The sequence below is a fragment of the Rhinatrema bivittatum genome, chromosome 1, assembly GCF_901001135.1.
Source record: "Rhinatrema bivittatum chromosome 1, aRhiBiv1.1, whole genome shotgun sequence".
In the NCBI taxonomy this organism is placed as follows: domain Eukaryota; kingdom Metazoa; phylum Chordata; class Amphibia; order Gymnophiona; family Rhinatrematidae; genus Rhinatrema; species Rhinatrema bivittatum.
In genome coordinates this window covers 440,494,647-440,509,902 of record NC_042615.1, presented here as the reverse complement: position 1 = coordinate 440,509,902, position 15,256 = coordinate 440,494,647, and positions in this window count along the sequence as shown.

Here is a 15,256-nt window from a genome sequence, read left to right as displayed (position 1 = left end):
AACCCTTTCCCTACAGATGAACCAAGGAGATCAACGTATGTCTGGAGTTCTTGGTTCCTGGATTTTGCCTCAGCTGTGTCCTGCTGTTCACCAGCCCATTAGTCCAGCTATTTTAAAGAGTTTTTATTTTGATTCCATTCATACACTGCCTTTAATGTTCTGAAGTTTGATGTGGTAATGGAGAGCTAGCACCCATCTTGGAATATATTTTTTACCTACTGTGAGTGCAGTGAAAGTGTTGTGCTTGCTCACTGCTCACAGAATAAATAGTTGCCTGCTTCCTCTCCATTATGCCTTTGTTCCAAGGTATTTTCCTCTGGTTTCTCAAAATTAAAATGCTTACTAAGTATTATTTCTGGGGTCAGTGTAACCAAATGAGTTTGTTTTGTGCATAGATTGGTAAGAGTGAACATCACTCTTAAGGCTTTGCTGTGATTTTATGAGAAAACTGTCAGCAGGGCAGATACTTGTCAGAAAGTTCCTTTCGCTCCAGAAATGATCACTGCTCCAAGTCCATCATTGGTGGCTAAGGAATACATCTGCAACAAAAGCTTATGTGAATGGTAATAAGGAACTTGCAACTGTATAGATAGACCATAAAGAAGATTCTGCCTTTGATTTTAATGCTCCCTGAGATTTGTGTGATACATGAAGAAATCACAGTGTTTCAAACAAAAAATGCAAGTTTTTATTTTCTTATGGCTATATTGACTATGATGTTCAGATATCTCCTGGTAGGAGAAAGAAAACAAAACACAGAGCAAGTTGCAGGTACCATGTCAGTGGCACTTCCTACTAACTGCCCACCGCTCGCCCATCACGAGCAAGCTGAACACTCTGGCACAAACGCCAAAGGCACTTGCGCCACAGGACGCAAGTTCTAGACACATGCATGAAGAAGCACAACAAAGGAACTTGCCAATTTGTGTGCCCCTTCGTGCTGACCCGAAATGCTCTTTAACATTGCCTCTGGATGTAACAACTACAACCATGGATCAAGTTTGCTCCATTGAGACTATTCTAGGACAGGGCCTAGTACTTGCTAAAGCAATTGAAAATAAATCAAACCAATTCCACATCAGCAGTTGATTCCTTTCAAGATTATCACTCAGACAATCACAACTTTATTTAACCTGTCTCTCTCAGAAGGAACTGTTCCAAATGGATAAAGCTGATCCTAAAATATAAAACTGGTAGAACTGACGATTGGGACAACTATCGTCCATTTTCCAACTTGTCATTTCTCACAAACATTCTTGAGAAAGCAGTGTTATCCCATATTGTAAATCACCTGGAAGATCAACATATTTTTTTCCCCAAATCAATTTGGATTCAAGAAACATCAATCAACTGAAATGTTACTTCTATCATTATTATGGACGGTTTTATAAGAACTTGACGCAGATGAATCTTATTGTCTTGTGCTAATTAACTTAACGGCTGCCTTTGACACTGTGGACCATAACCTGTTTGTTTATTTATTTATTTTGGCATTTTATGTACCATCATTCCAAATGAAGATCATAACTGTTTACAATATCAGCATTCCTATTCTTGTTGAACAATCACATATTGTGTGTTCACATTCACATTCTAGGCTAAAATCACAATACATTTATGTTTTGGATTATATTCATATTTATTATGTTATGCCTTCAGATGAGAAACAATGGGATCGACTGTACAGTTCTCAGATGGCTCTCTTCATTTCTATCTAACAGAATATTCCAGGTCAAACTGGGCAACCATATATCTGATACTTCCACTGTGATACAAGTGTCCCTCAAGGGTCAGCCCTCTCAGCAACACTATTTAATATATACATGCTCCATCTATGTAAATTACTGACAAATCTAGGAATAACTTTCTTCTTGTATGCTGACGACTTACAGTTTTACATCCCACTCTCCAGATCATTTGAAAATACAGCTTCGGTACTCTCTACCTATATGAAAACATTACAGCAAGAACTTTCACAACTTAAGCTAACATTAAACCCTAAAAAGGCTGAATACATTTGGCTGAGTAGAAACTCATTGATAGTTAAACCACCTGCACCTAACCTGGGTAATTTCAAATGAATCCCTCAAACCAAGCATTGGATTTAGGTGTACAGCTAGATGAGAACCTTACAATGAAAATGCATATCAATAAATTAATCAAGTCAGGTTATGCCAAGTTGCTGTTGCGACAGACGTGGACCCTTGGGCCGAGGTGGGATTGACACAACCCATAGGTAGGGACCTACAGGTGGAGTGGGCTGAAGTTAGAGGCCACTGGAGCTTCATATATACCAGCCCTCGTTCCCTTCGGCTTGAGCCTTTGGGTGCCGGGGCCGGCAGGACTAGGTGGGCCTCGAGGTTAGTTAGTACAGGGACGTGGTTCAGTCAGAGACAGCAGCTGGTAGGTGGCCTAGTCCTATCCTGGACTGGGTTCGGTACAGGAACTCAAGCACAAAGGAACAGAAGGTAACTGGAGGCACTCAAGCAAAGAAAAGTCGGAGCCTTGTAAGTCCACTTCCAGGGAGTAGGCGAGAGGAGGTGTCATTGGCAGGCTAGGATCAGAGCAGGCTAGGATCAGAGCAGGCGACAGGTGGAGGTTGTGGCAAGTGATGTAGAACTCTGTAAACGGAGAGGTCTGTAGCATAGTCAATCAAAGCAATGGTCAGGGCACGGAGAAGGCAGGCATAGTCAATCAAGGGAATGGTCAGAGCATGGAGAAGGCAGGCGTAGTCAAGCGTGACTAAGGTCCGGGACTGGAGATAGGCTGAAGAGTAGTCAGGCGTAGCAGAGGTCCGGGGCTGGAGATAGGCTGAAGAGTAGTTAGGTGTAGTAGAGATCCGGGGCTGGAGATAGGCTGAAGAGTAGTCAAACAAAGTAGAGTCGAAATCCAGAGTCAGTCTAATACATAGATGAGACAGGAACGAGGAAGACAGGAACTGGGAACCACAAGAATCAGAAACACGATGTAGAGAGGATTCCCTATCAGCAATGAGTACGAGGAGTACGAGGAGACCTGTTGCAAAGGCAACACTATGGAGCAAGGCCAGATCTCATATACGCTGAAGAGTCTGACATCAGCATCCTGCGGCCAGGTTCCCACCGTGGGCCCTTTTAAAGAACTAGTGATGGGCGCACGTACGCCTAGGGAGGGGTGCGGTGCCGATGGTGGTGTCTCTCCGTGAGCCATGCAGAGAGGTCTGACAAGCAAGGACATCTTGGCTGGAAACACTGGGGACCATGGCAGAGCTGGAGGCACCGGAGGTGACACGAGGTCAGAGCTGGTGGCCCACCACCGCCAGTGAAGAGGAACCAGGAGCTGGAGTCCGTGTGAGAAGGTGAGAGGGCCGCACCGCGGGTCTGGCATGGGCGGCACGCATAACAGTTGTGTATACTAAGAATATAAGAACATAAGAAATTGCCACGCTGGGTCAGACCAAGAGTCCATCAAGCCCAGGATTCTGTTTCCAACAGAGGCCAAACCAGGCCACAAGAACCTGGCAATTACCCAAACACTAAGAAGATTCCATGCTACTGATGCAATTAATAGCAGTGGCTATTCCCTAAGTAAACTTGATTAATAGCCGTTAATGGACTTCTCCTCCAAGATCTTATCCAAATGTTTTTTGAACCCAGCTACACTAACTGCACTAACCACATCCTCTGGCAACAAATTCCAGAGCTTTATTATGAGTAAGTGAAAAAGAATTTTCTCCAATTAGTCTTAAATATGTTACTTGCTAATTTCATGGAATGCCCCTTAGTCCTTCTATTATTCAAAAGTGTAAATAACCAATTCGCATCTACTCATTCAAGACTTCCCATGATCTTAAAGACCTCTATCATATCCCCCCTCAGCCGTCTCTTTTCCAAGCTGAACAGCCCTAACCTCTTCAGCCTTTCCTCATAGGGGAGCTGTTCTATCCCCTTTATCATTTTGGTTGCCCTTCTCTGTAACTTCTCCATCGCAATTATATCTTTTTTGAGATGCGGCGACCAGAATTGTACACAGTATTCAAGGTGCGGTCTCACCATGGAGCGATATAGAGGCATTATGACATTTTCCATTTTATTAACCATTCCCTTCCTAATAATTCCTAACATTCTGTTTGCTTTTTTGACTGCTGCAGCACAGCAATACAGTAAAATATCCACTATGATGCCTAGATCTTTTTCCTGGGTGGTAGTTCCTAATCTGGAACCTAATATCACGTAACTACAGCAAGGGTTATTTTTCCCTATATGCAACACCTTGCCCTTGTCCACATTACATTTCATCTGCCATATGGATGCCCAATCTTCCAGTCTTGCAAGGTCCTCCTGTAATGTATTACAATCCAATTGTGATTTAACTACTCTGAATAATTTTGTATCATCCGCATAATTGATAACCTTACTCATCGTATTGCTTTCCAGATCATTTATATATATATATATATCTCAAAAGCACTGGTCCAAGTACAGATCCCTGAGGCACTCCACTGTTTACCCTTTTCCACTGAGAAAAATGACCATTTAATCCTACTCTCTGTTTCCTGTCTTTTAACCAGTTTGTTATCCACGAAAGGACATCGCCTCCTATCCCATAACTTTATAGTTTTCTTAAAAGCATCTCATGAGGGACTTTGTCAAATGCCTTCTGAAAATCCAAACATACTACATCTACCGGTTCACCTTTATCCACATGTTTATTAACCCCTTCAAAAAAATAAAGCAGATTTGTTAGGCAAGACTTCCCTTGGGTAAATCCATGTTGACTGTTTTCCATTAAACCATGTCTTTCTATATGCTCTACACTTTTGATCTTGAGAATAGTTTCCACTATTTTTCCAGGCACTGAAGTCAGGCTCACTGGTCTATAGTTGCCCGGATCGCCCCTGGTGCATTTTTTTAAATATTGGGGTTATATTAACCACCCTCCAGTCTTCAGGTACAATGGATGATTTTAATGATAGGTTTCAAATTTTAAGTAATAGATCAGACATTTCATTTTTTAGTTCCTTCAGTACCCTAGGATGCATACCATCTGGTCCAGGTGATTTGCCACTCTTTAGTTTGTCAATCTGGCCTACTACATCTTCCAGGTTCACAGTGATTTCATTCAGTTCGTCTGACTCATCACCCATGAAAACCATCTCAGGAACTGATATCTTCTCCTTAGGATCTAGGAAATATGATCACATTACACCCTCACTGATGTTACTGCATTGGTTACCAATACAAGCACCATTACTCCTCCATCTCCTCCATTACTACCATTGTATATTTATAGCGCTGTAAAATTTTATATTGTAAATAGTATATAGTATGTAGTAGGTGATAAATAGTACTTATTACTACCGTGTATCCCCTTATTATATTATTATGTTATACTTATCCCAGTTTCCTCACCCTTCATTCCTTGTATTGATTTAAGTTCCTTGTAAACCGATATGATTTTCCCATAAATACCGGTATATAAAAGCTTTTAAATAATAATAATTATAAGCTAGAATCTACTATAAAGTATTAATGATTATATTCAACATCATTCATTCCTGAAGTGAACAGTAAGATCTTAAAATAAAGGACTAATAAATATTCCCACAATATGGAGCACACATCTGACACAAATAAGAAATTGTGTGTTTTCCATATTGGGTCCAAAGCTCTGGAATTCTCTGCCTGAAATGCTACATATTTTACCAGATAGAGATTTAAATGTGAGCTAAAAACATGGCTATTCAAAAACACATATAAACTAACTTTAAATATCAGAATATACAGAGCAACAAAGACAAGAATGACAAAAGATAATAATCGAACCATGTAGAATAAACCAAACGAAAGAACATGAGATTGTCAATTTAAGATGAGAAAACTCTCATATAAAATGTCAAAATAAATAACTAATTAAATATAAAGTAATTTTGTTTACGTTGCAGTCATAATTTAGATGAGTTTCCCAATGAAGATTCTTTGTATATGTTTGATTATTGTACTGACTTACTTTAAAGGTTCCTTATTACTTTTGAGCTTGATAGCAGGGTAGAATACAGGAAAGATGGCAGATAGGATCAATAAATCGAGAATTCCAGATACCTTCAAGCCCTGCTGCAGGAAAAGAAGAAAATACCACATTGTTGAACAAGGGAGATAAATTCATTGAAAAAGGTTAGCATAAAAGATAGGGTGTGCACCACTAGTTGACTGAGTGTATGCATCTCTGGTAAAAAAATTATTGAAAATGGCTCAATTAGTGTGAGAGAGTTTTTGTGGTTAGTTGGCAGAGAGCATTAGGGATGTGAATCCGTTTCATATGAATTTCAAAAATGCAATAAAGGCAATTTGTTTCATTCTGGTGCTCCAAAATAAATTGGGGCCACTCCAAAGGAAACAAACCTTATACCTTGCATTTGTTTGAAAGACATGCTTTGGGCCTAGGTCTAGGTCTGAGGCTGGGGCCTCACTTAAGGCATAGGCTGAAGCCCAAAGCAGAAGCCATGGCCTATGCCTGAGCACGATGCTAGCACCTCAGCCTAGGCCAATGCCCAAAGCTGGGACCTCGCATAGGGAATAGGCCAAGGCCCAAAACAGGGGCCGTGACATAGGCCCGAGTGTGATACTGGAATTTTTGGGATGGATGGGAGGCCCTAGGAAGCTCTGGGTTTTTCTGGTTTTTTTTTTTGGGGGGGGGGGTAGCCAAGCCATTTTTTTTTTTTTTTAATCTTTGATTTGTTATTTTGAACAAAAGAAACAAATCATACATTCCACAAACCGAAATTCATGGGAAAAAAAACTCATGAACATGAACTAAAAAACGAAAACAAATGTTGCTCCCTGCATATCCCTAGAGAGCATCAGCAGTAGCAGAATTAAATGACAGAGAGACTGGTAAACTAAAGTGAGGGAGTATGAGTGAAAGAGTGACTGTGTGAATAAGATGAGAAGGTGATGGCATCAGTGTGAGTGAGACAGTTGCCTATTAGAAATTAAACTTCTCCTCAACAGTCTAAACCTTGTACTCAATGCTTCGAAAACAGAATTCCTGCTCATATCACCGGAAAACAATAACACACTTCCTAAACCACCCACACTCCTTCAAACAACCCACGTAAGAGACTTAGGAGCCATCCTAGACAATCGTCTCAACCTCAAAACATTCATTAATCAAACCACCAAAGATTGCTTCTACAAATTACATATCCTGAAAAGAATAAAACCGCTGTTTCACACTCAGGACTTCAGAACAATCTTGCAAGCAATAATCTTTTCCAAACTAGATTATTGCAACTCATTACTATTAGGCCTCCCAGCTTCTTACACCAAACCTTTACAAATGGTTCAGAACTCTGCAGCCAGAGTCCTTACAAATTCCAGGAAAATTGACCACATTTCACCTATTCTCAAAAACCTCCATTGGCTTCCGATCCACTATAGAATCATGTACAAAACCATTAACATAATTTACAAAACTATCAACCAACAGACGCAACTCGACCTACAAATACCACTTAAAAAATTCACCTCCGCCAGGCCTATCAGGGAACACTACAAAGAGTCACTCCAAATTCCAAAGGCCAAAACCTACCAACATAAATCCTTGAGTCTCAGAGCCTTCTCATCAGCAGGTCCAGCTCTCTGGAACTCGATCCCACCTGATTTGAGACAAGAGCCATGCTCTTTAACATTTAGGAAAAGACTAAAACTTGGCTTTTCAAAAAAGCATTTCCAAGCCTTGAATAAAACCTCCTCTCACTAGCACTAACTCGTATGCAATAATGGAATGTAAACACGAATCAACCAACCTCAAACCCTCTCTCACTAATTCCTGCTGAATATTTATCATACTATTACCATTCACAACTGTGTCATATTTATTCATTTGATTACCTATGTACCGTTTCATAGTCTTATTTTTTCACTTGCTAATGTATCAATAGGCTGAAATGTAAATATTGTGCTGTTCAATTTCTCCCCTTCCATCCCAAGTTTATTTTCCTTGTTTTTTGTAACTTTCCCTCTCCCTTTTTCTGATTCACTGTATTTAAAGTTCAAGGTTCTTATTGAAAATATTGTTTTTTACGTTACGTTATGCTTTACACTCCTTGTTATTTGTATACCGGGTTGATGTGATGCCTATCATGAAACTCTGTATAACAAAAACAATAAATAAAATAAATAAATAAAATAAAATGTGAGAGATCATCCTTTTGAATGAATGAGAGATAATGATTGAGTGACATGAGTAATACTGAATCTCTTTTGCAGGGAGAGTAGCTGAATATCTAGCTCAATGTGTAAGAAAAATGTATGTGGACAAAAATTACTGTACATATGTTATAAGGTTAATTTTTTAACAGTCTGCATAAATTTTCAGGGTGTTGCAAGTGCAAGTTACACCAATATTCAAAACTAGCTTATGTGTGTAAGTTTGCTTTGAAAATTACCCTGGTAAAGCTGCCTGTACACACCATTACACCAGTATTTGGTATGAGTAGTTTTGCTGTCAAACTTTATGAGCATAGATTTTGAAATAAAATTTTTTTACATGTAAATGAAAACCTCGCCTCTTTCACAGGCAGGGAAAAGGGAACACATATAGGTCTTATGTGTACATTTTTACCTACAATATCAAGTAGAACAGTGCTTTACCCACAGAAATGCCTTCTAAAATTACTCTCCCAATGTAGATTCATTATGTGTCACATACAAGTTAAAAAGTAGCTGTTAAACATCCAGGAATCACACACACACACATAGGGGCGGATTTTCAGAGCCCTGCTCGCCAGTGAGCCTATTTTACATAGGCCTACTGGCTCGCGCAGAGCCCCGGGACTCGCGTAAGTCCCGGGGTTCTCCGAGGGGGGCGTGTCGGGGGCGTATCGGGGGGCGGGCCCGGTCGTCGCGGCGTTTCGGGGGCGTGTCGGAAGCGTTTTGGGGGCGGGTACGGGGCTTGGCTACGGCCTGGGGCGGTCCGGGGGCGTGGCCGCGCCCTCCGTACCCGCCCCCAGGTTGTGGCCCGGCGCGCAGGAGGCCCGCTCGCGCGCGGGGATTTACTTCTCCCTCCGGGAGGCGTAAATCCCCGGAGAAAGGTAAGGGGGGGGGTGTAGACAGGGCCGGCGGGTGGGTTAGGTAGAGGAAGGGAGGGGAAGGTGAGGGGAGGGCGTTAGAGGATTCCCTCCAAGGCCGCTCCGATTTCGGAGTGGCCTTGGAGGGAACGGGGGTAGGCTGTGCGGCTCGGTGCGCACCGGCTATACAAAATCGATAGCCTTGTGCGCGCCGATCCAGGTTTTTAGCAGATACGCGCGGCTCCGCGCGTATCTACTAAAATCCAGCGTACTTTTGTTTGCGCCTGGAGCGCAAACAAAAGTAGGCCTATTCGCGGAGTATGAAAATCCGCCCCATACAGTAGACACTTCCTACATACCTGTGTATATAGACAATAATCTGACAGAGTGTCTTTTGTTTTGACAAATGGCTTTCATATGCTATGAGACATGAAAACAAAAAATAAATTATTTCAGAACTTGAGATGTGTCTTGAAATCTTTAATCAAAACATTGGTGCGTGTTTGGTACTTCTGAATAGAGCTGCCAATGCAAAATGTAAAATGCCTGATCTTCAATTTGACTTTTTTTTTCAGTCTGATAGTCAGATCACAAACTAATCCTTAGAGTTTAAGGTGCATGTAAAAAACAGCACTAATGAGTGTCAAATAGCCTATATGTGAGTGTAAAATAGCCTATATGTGAGTATATGCTATTTTTGAAACTTCAAGGTAAATCAAGGTCTGTGAGTAAATTTGCACATGTAATAAAAGCGGCAGACAAAGGGCATTCTAAGGAGCAACCAACGTTTATGCAAATAAAATGCTATTTTATAAGCAATTTACACATGTAAATGTGGCAGCTTACTCACGTATATTCACTTCAGCTCATTATGAGGTAGATTTTATAAAAGTACGCCCACGTGTACTTTTGTTCGCGCACCAGGTGCAAACAAAAGTACGCCGGATTTTAATAGATATGCGCGTAGCCGCGCGTATCCTTTAAAATCCGGGGTCGGCGTGCGCAAGGCTGCCCAAAATCGGCAGCCTGCGCGTGCTGAGCCGCGCAGCCTGCCTCCATTCCCTCCGAAATTGGAGCGGCCTCGGAGGGAACTTTCCTTCCACCACCCCCCCCCCCCACACACCTTCCCCTCCCTTCCCCTACCTAACCCACCCCTCCAGCCCTATCTAAACCCCCCCTACCTTTGTTTTAAAAGTTACGCCTGCCAGAGGCGGCGGGCGATTCCCCGGCTCAGGAGCTGTTTTGGAGGCCTTGGCCATGCCCCCGAAATGCCTCCCATAGGCAACATAGGCTCGGCATGTGCAGGGGGAACTTGAAGCAGGTTTTCGAAGGGTACGCACATATCTTATGCGCGTACCCCTTTAAAAATCTGCCAATATCTGAAGTAAGTGATAATAAACATCATAAAAGGGGGGGGGGGGGTGAGCTACAGTGGCACAGGAAGTTTAGTAAAAAATTATGGCAGGAGTTAATTTAGATGTTATATTTGGCGGGCTGTTGTCTGCTCCTGTGGACCATAGGAACTCACATCCTTAGCCGGGCCTGTCCTGCCTGCTCCTGATGCTGTTGTATCCCACACAGTGGTCTGCCATGCTCCAACACAGTAAGATGCCACTGACCTCCTATGCAGCTTGATGCTGCTGGCCCCAACTGACGCACCTCTCCTTAAGCATACATGCTAATTTAAAGTGCCAATTTAAAGGGCCAATGGTGGGAAAAGCCCAGCCATGTAGGATGATGAAGTCATCACTAAAGACCTATTAAGGGCTCATTTGTTCCTGTCCTCCTCACATCAGCAACAGGTCCCCATACTATTCATTAGAGCATGTTGCTACTCTGTGTCCTTTTCTTCAGTTCTTCAGTTCCAGCCAGGGCCGGTCGCGCTAGTCACATGATCTGCCGAGCATGGCTGTGACAGAGCCGCGCTCGGCAGACCACGTGGTATCTCTTGGGCCGGCCTGGGCGGCAAATCCCCGGGCCGGTCTTCATCAGAAATCTGCCGCTGGTTCCAGCATCCTAATCTTTAGTTCTGCTTCTTCCTCCTTCCCACCTCTTCTTCTCATCACCTTTTTGCCCTGCCTTTCCATCCATCCTTTTCTCTTGGATGGATACGTGGTTTGACCTCAGCCTGTTCTTGGATATGCTTGACTGCTGCTTGCCACTGACCAATGCCTGCCACCAGATACACTTGACCTCCAACAGCTCCTAACCATTGTCTGGACTTTGAACTCATCTGGCTTCTAACTTATTTGACTTGTCATTTAAGACCTGCCAGCCATGGCACCCAAAGCCTCAAGGCAAGGGCAAAAGGGCTGGTGTAGTTGAAGTTCTAGCTGGGCCTTTAATTCATCTGGGTTTGCCTGTCGATGGTGGGAGCCTGCAGGGCTCTCCATGAAGTTTGCGTCAATCCTGCCTTAGCCCAAAGGTCCACTAATGCAACAGGTTGATGAGGCCATCGAACCGGTGGACATGACAACCCTTCTGGCTATCCCAGTCTTAGCACACAGGCTGCATGATCAACAAAGAACTCTGGAACTCCTGCCCACCTCCATGGACTAAATGTCTACTCACCTGGATATTTTGACTGCCTATACAGTGTCACATACACCCGCACTGGTACTAATAATTCCCGTAGCCTTCAGCCGCCCTATACCACAGTTGCTGGCTCCATCTCAGTATGCCTGGAACCCTAAACATTTTAGAAGATTTTTGAATCAGTGATGTATGCACTTTCAACTACAAGCACCACTATTCCTTAATGACCAGACAAAGACTACATAAATTATTTCTCTGTTGGACAGACCAGCCCTAGCTGGGAATAAGAGGAACCCCTTTTGCTCAACTTGGAACAGTTTACCAAGCAGTTTAGGATCATCTTTGAGGAGCCTGACCAGACAGCAGCCATGCTTCTGACATTTTACCTCCGCCAAGGCTCCAGAACCCTGACAGAGTATGCAATAGAATTCTGGATGCTGGCTACAGAGCTCAATTGGTGAGAAGACAGCCAAGTTTTCCTTGAAAGCATCTCGTCAAAAATTAAGAATGAGCTCACTGCCCAGAACTCCCTACCTGTTTAGAAGAACTCATTGCTCTAACTTGCAAAATTAACTGCTGTCTACAGCAGAGGGCATGAGAGACCCATCCACCATGAAGGAATATCACATTAGTACCCTGGTTTCAACAACCACTCTCGCTGCCGGCTGCTGATCCCTTGACCTTTACTTTTTCTGAAGAGCTCATACAATTGGGCCATAGTCATTTAGCCACAGAGGAGAGGCTCATTCACAAGATTGCCTTTGCTTATACTGCACTGGCCGGGGTCATCCTTTGTCCCAATGCCCATTGAGGTCTGGAAATCTCAAAGCCTAGGGTCCTGCAGGGAGAAGACCCTAGGCTTTACTGTTCCAGCTCCTCAACTACTACTTCCCATGACCTTGACATTGGGTTGCACATGCTTTTCCACACAGGCCTTTGTGGATTCAGGGTCTGGAGGAAATTTTATCTTGAAGGACCTTGTTGACCAAATCCTAATTCCAACAGTCTGGAAGGCTTCACCCTTCACAATCTTCTCCATCTACGGAGATCCATCCAGGCCAAGTTACTCAGATCATGTTGCCGGCGATTGCCGTGGCTCCAGAAACATCAATCACACTTCAACTGGGCTATCCTACAACTCACCTGATGGTGCTGTGAAGGTGTTAAAATGGGCCCATGACTCACATGCTGCAGGTCACCCTGGGCAGGCTTCAATGACTCTACTGATAATCCCAACTGAAGCAAGACATCAAGGACTACATTGATTCATGCCCCAACTTCACATAGCAAAAAACACTTCATAGCCAACCCTGGGGGCTATTACAGCCATTGCAAGCCCCCAGGGAACCCTGGACCCACTTATCCATGGACTTTATCATGGATCTTCCAATCTCAGATGGTGCCACTATGTATTGGGTAGTGACTGACTGATTTTCTAAAATAGCTCACTTCATCCCACTACCAGGCCTCTGTCCTGGAGCTATCCCATTTCTTCACACTTCACATCTTTCACCTGCATGGCTTGCCTAAGCATATATTATCCAATAGAGAAGTCCAATTCATTGCTTGATACCGGCATCGTCGGTGCAGTGTGCTACGGCAGTCAAAAAAGCAAACAGAATGTTGGGAATTATTAGAAAAGGAATGATCAATAAAACGGAAAATGTCATAATGCCTCTGTATCGCTCCATGGTGAGACCGCACCTTGAATACTGTGTACAATTCTGGTCGCCGCATCTCAAAAAAGATATAATTGCGATGGAGAAGGTACAGAGAAGGGCTACCAAAATGATAAAGGGAATGGAACAACTCCCCTATGAGGAAAGACTAAAGAGGTTAGGACTTTTCAGCTTGGAGAAGAGACGACTGAGGGGGGATATGATAGAGGTGTTTAAAATCATGAGAGGTCTAGAACGGGTAGATGTGAATCGGTTATTTACTCTTTCGGATAGTAGAAAGACTAGGGGGCACTCCATGAAGTTAGCATGGGGCACATTTAAAACTAATCGGAGAAAGTTCTTTTTTACTCAACGCACAATTAAACTCTGGAATTTGTTGCCAGAGAATGTGGTTCGTGCAGTTAGTATAGCTGTGTTTAAAAAAGGATTGGATAAGTTCTTGGAGGAGAAGTCCATTACCTGCTATTAAGTTCACTTAGAGAATAGCCACTGCCATTAGCAATGGTTACATGGAATAGACTTAGTTTTTGGGGTACTTGCCAGGTTCTTGTGGCCTGGATTGGCCACTGTTGGAAACAGGATGCTGGGCTTGATGGACCCTTGGTCTGACCCAGTATGGCATTTTCTTATGTTCTTATGGTATCACACTTGACTACACCACAGCCTATAACCCACAAGGGAACAGACAAGAAGAGTACACCAATCGTACTCTCAAGACCTTTATCCACTCATTCATCAATGAGCTTCGGGATAACTGGGACACTCTCTTTCCATGGGCTGAATTCTCTCATAAAACTCATATCAATGCATCTACTGAATCTTCTGCTTTCCAATTAGATATGGGAGATAACCTTTACTTCTTTTACCATTAATAGTAACAGTGCCTTCACCAGCAGTTCAAATCTCCACCCAGGAATTGCATGAACATTAGGAACGGACCAATCACCTGATTGAGAGAGTCTCTGACAGAGCCAAGAAAACTGTGAATGCCCATAGAAAACCAGTTCCTTCATTCAATATTAGAGAGAAAGTGTGGCTGAGTATTTGGCATTTATGCCTGCAGGTTCCTTCCATATGCCTGGCTCTACATTATGTTGGACCTTTCCCTGTGCTCCAACAATTGGGGCCCATCAAATACCAATTAAAATTACTACCAACATTGAAGATTCACAATGTATTTCATGTGTCTGTACACAAGCCAGTGGTATAGTCATGTCCATGTAGGGCACCACCCTAGATGCCATATATGAAGTCGAAGAGATTTTAGACTCCAGCTGTAGGGGCACAAGAATTGAATGGAAGAACTAGGACCCTGAATAAAATTCATGGGAGCCAGCCTCTAACATGTGGCACACCATTGTCAATACACCAAGATACTCAAATCCACAGGGAAGGGGCTTAAGAGGGGGGTGTACTGCTATGTTTGGTGGTTCTGAGGCAGCTCCCATGGATTGCTGCACTCACCTCTTTGGCCAGGCCCTTTCTGCCTGCTCCTGATTCACCTGAGTCCCATGTGGCTTTCTGCCATGATCTGATGTGGCAAGATGCCACCAACCTCCCAAGTAACCTGATGTTGCTGGCCTCAACTGACGCACATCTCCTTAGGTATACATGCACTGGACCTCTGCCAATTTAAAGGGCCAGTGGTGGGAAAAGCCTAGTGGTGCAGGATGATAATGTCACTGCTGAAGCCCTATAAATGGCTCACTTGCTTCTTCCTTCCTCACCTAAGCAACAGGTCCCCCTAATCTTCAGTAGAACAACTTGTTATTCTATATGCTTGTCTTAGGTTCTTCAGTTTCAGCATCATTGTCTTCAGTTCTTTTGCTTCTTCCTCATTACCCACCTGTTCTTCTCCTTGTCTTCCTGCCCTGCCTTTCTGTCCCTCCTTTCCATTCAGATGAATACCTGGTTTGACCTTGGCCTGTTATTGGATATGCTTGACCACTGCCTGCAACTGATCACTGCCTGCCATCAGATATGCCTGACCACC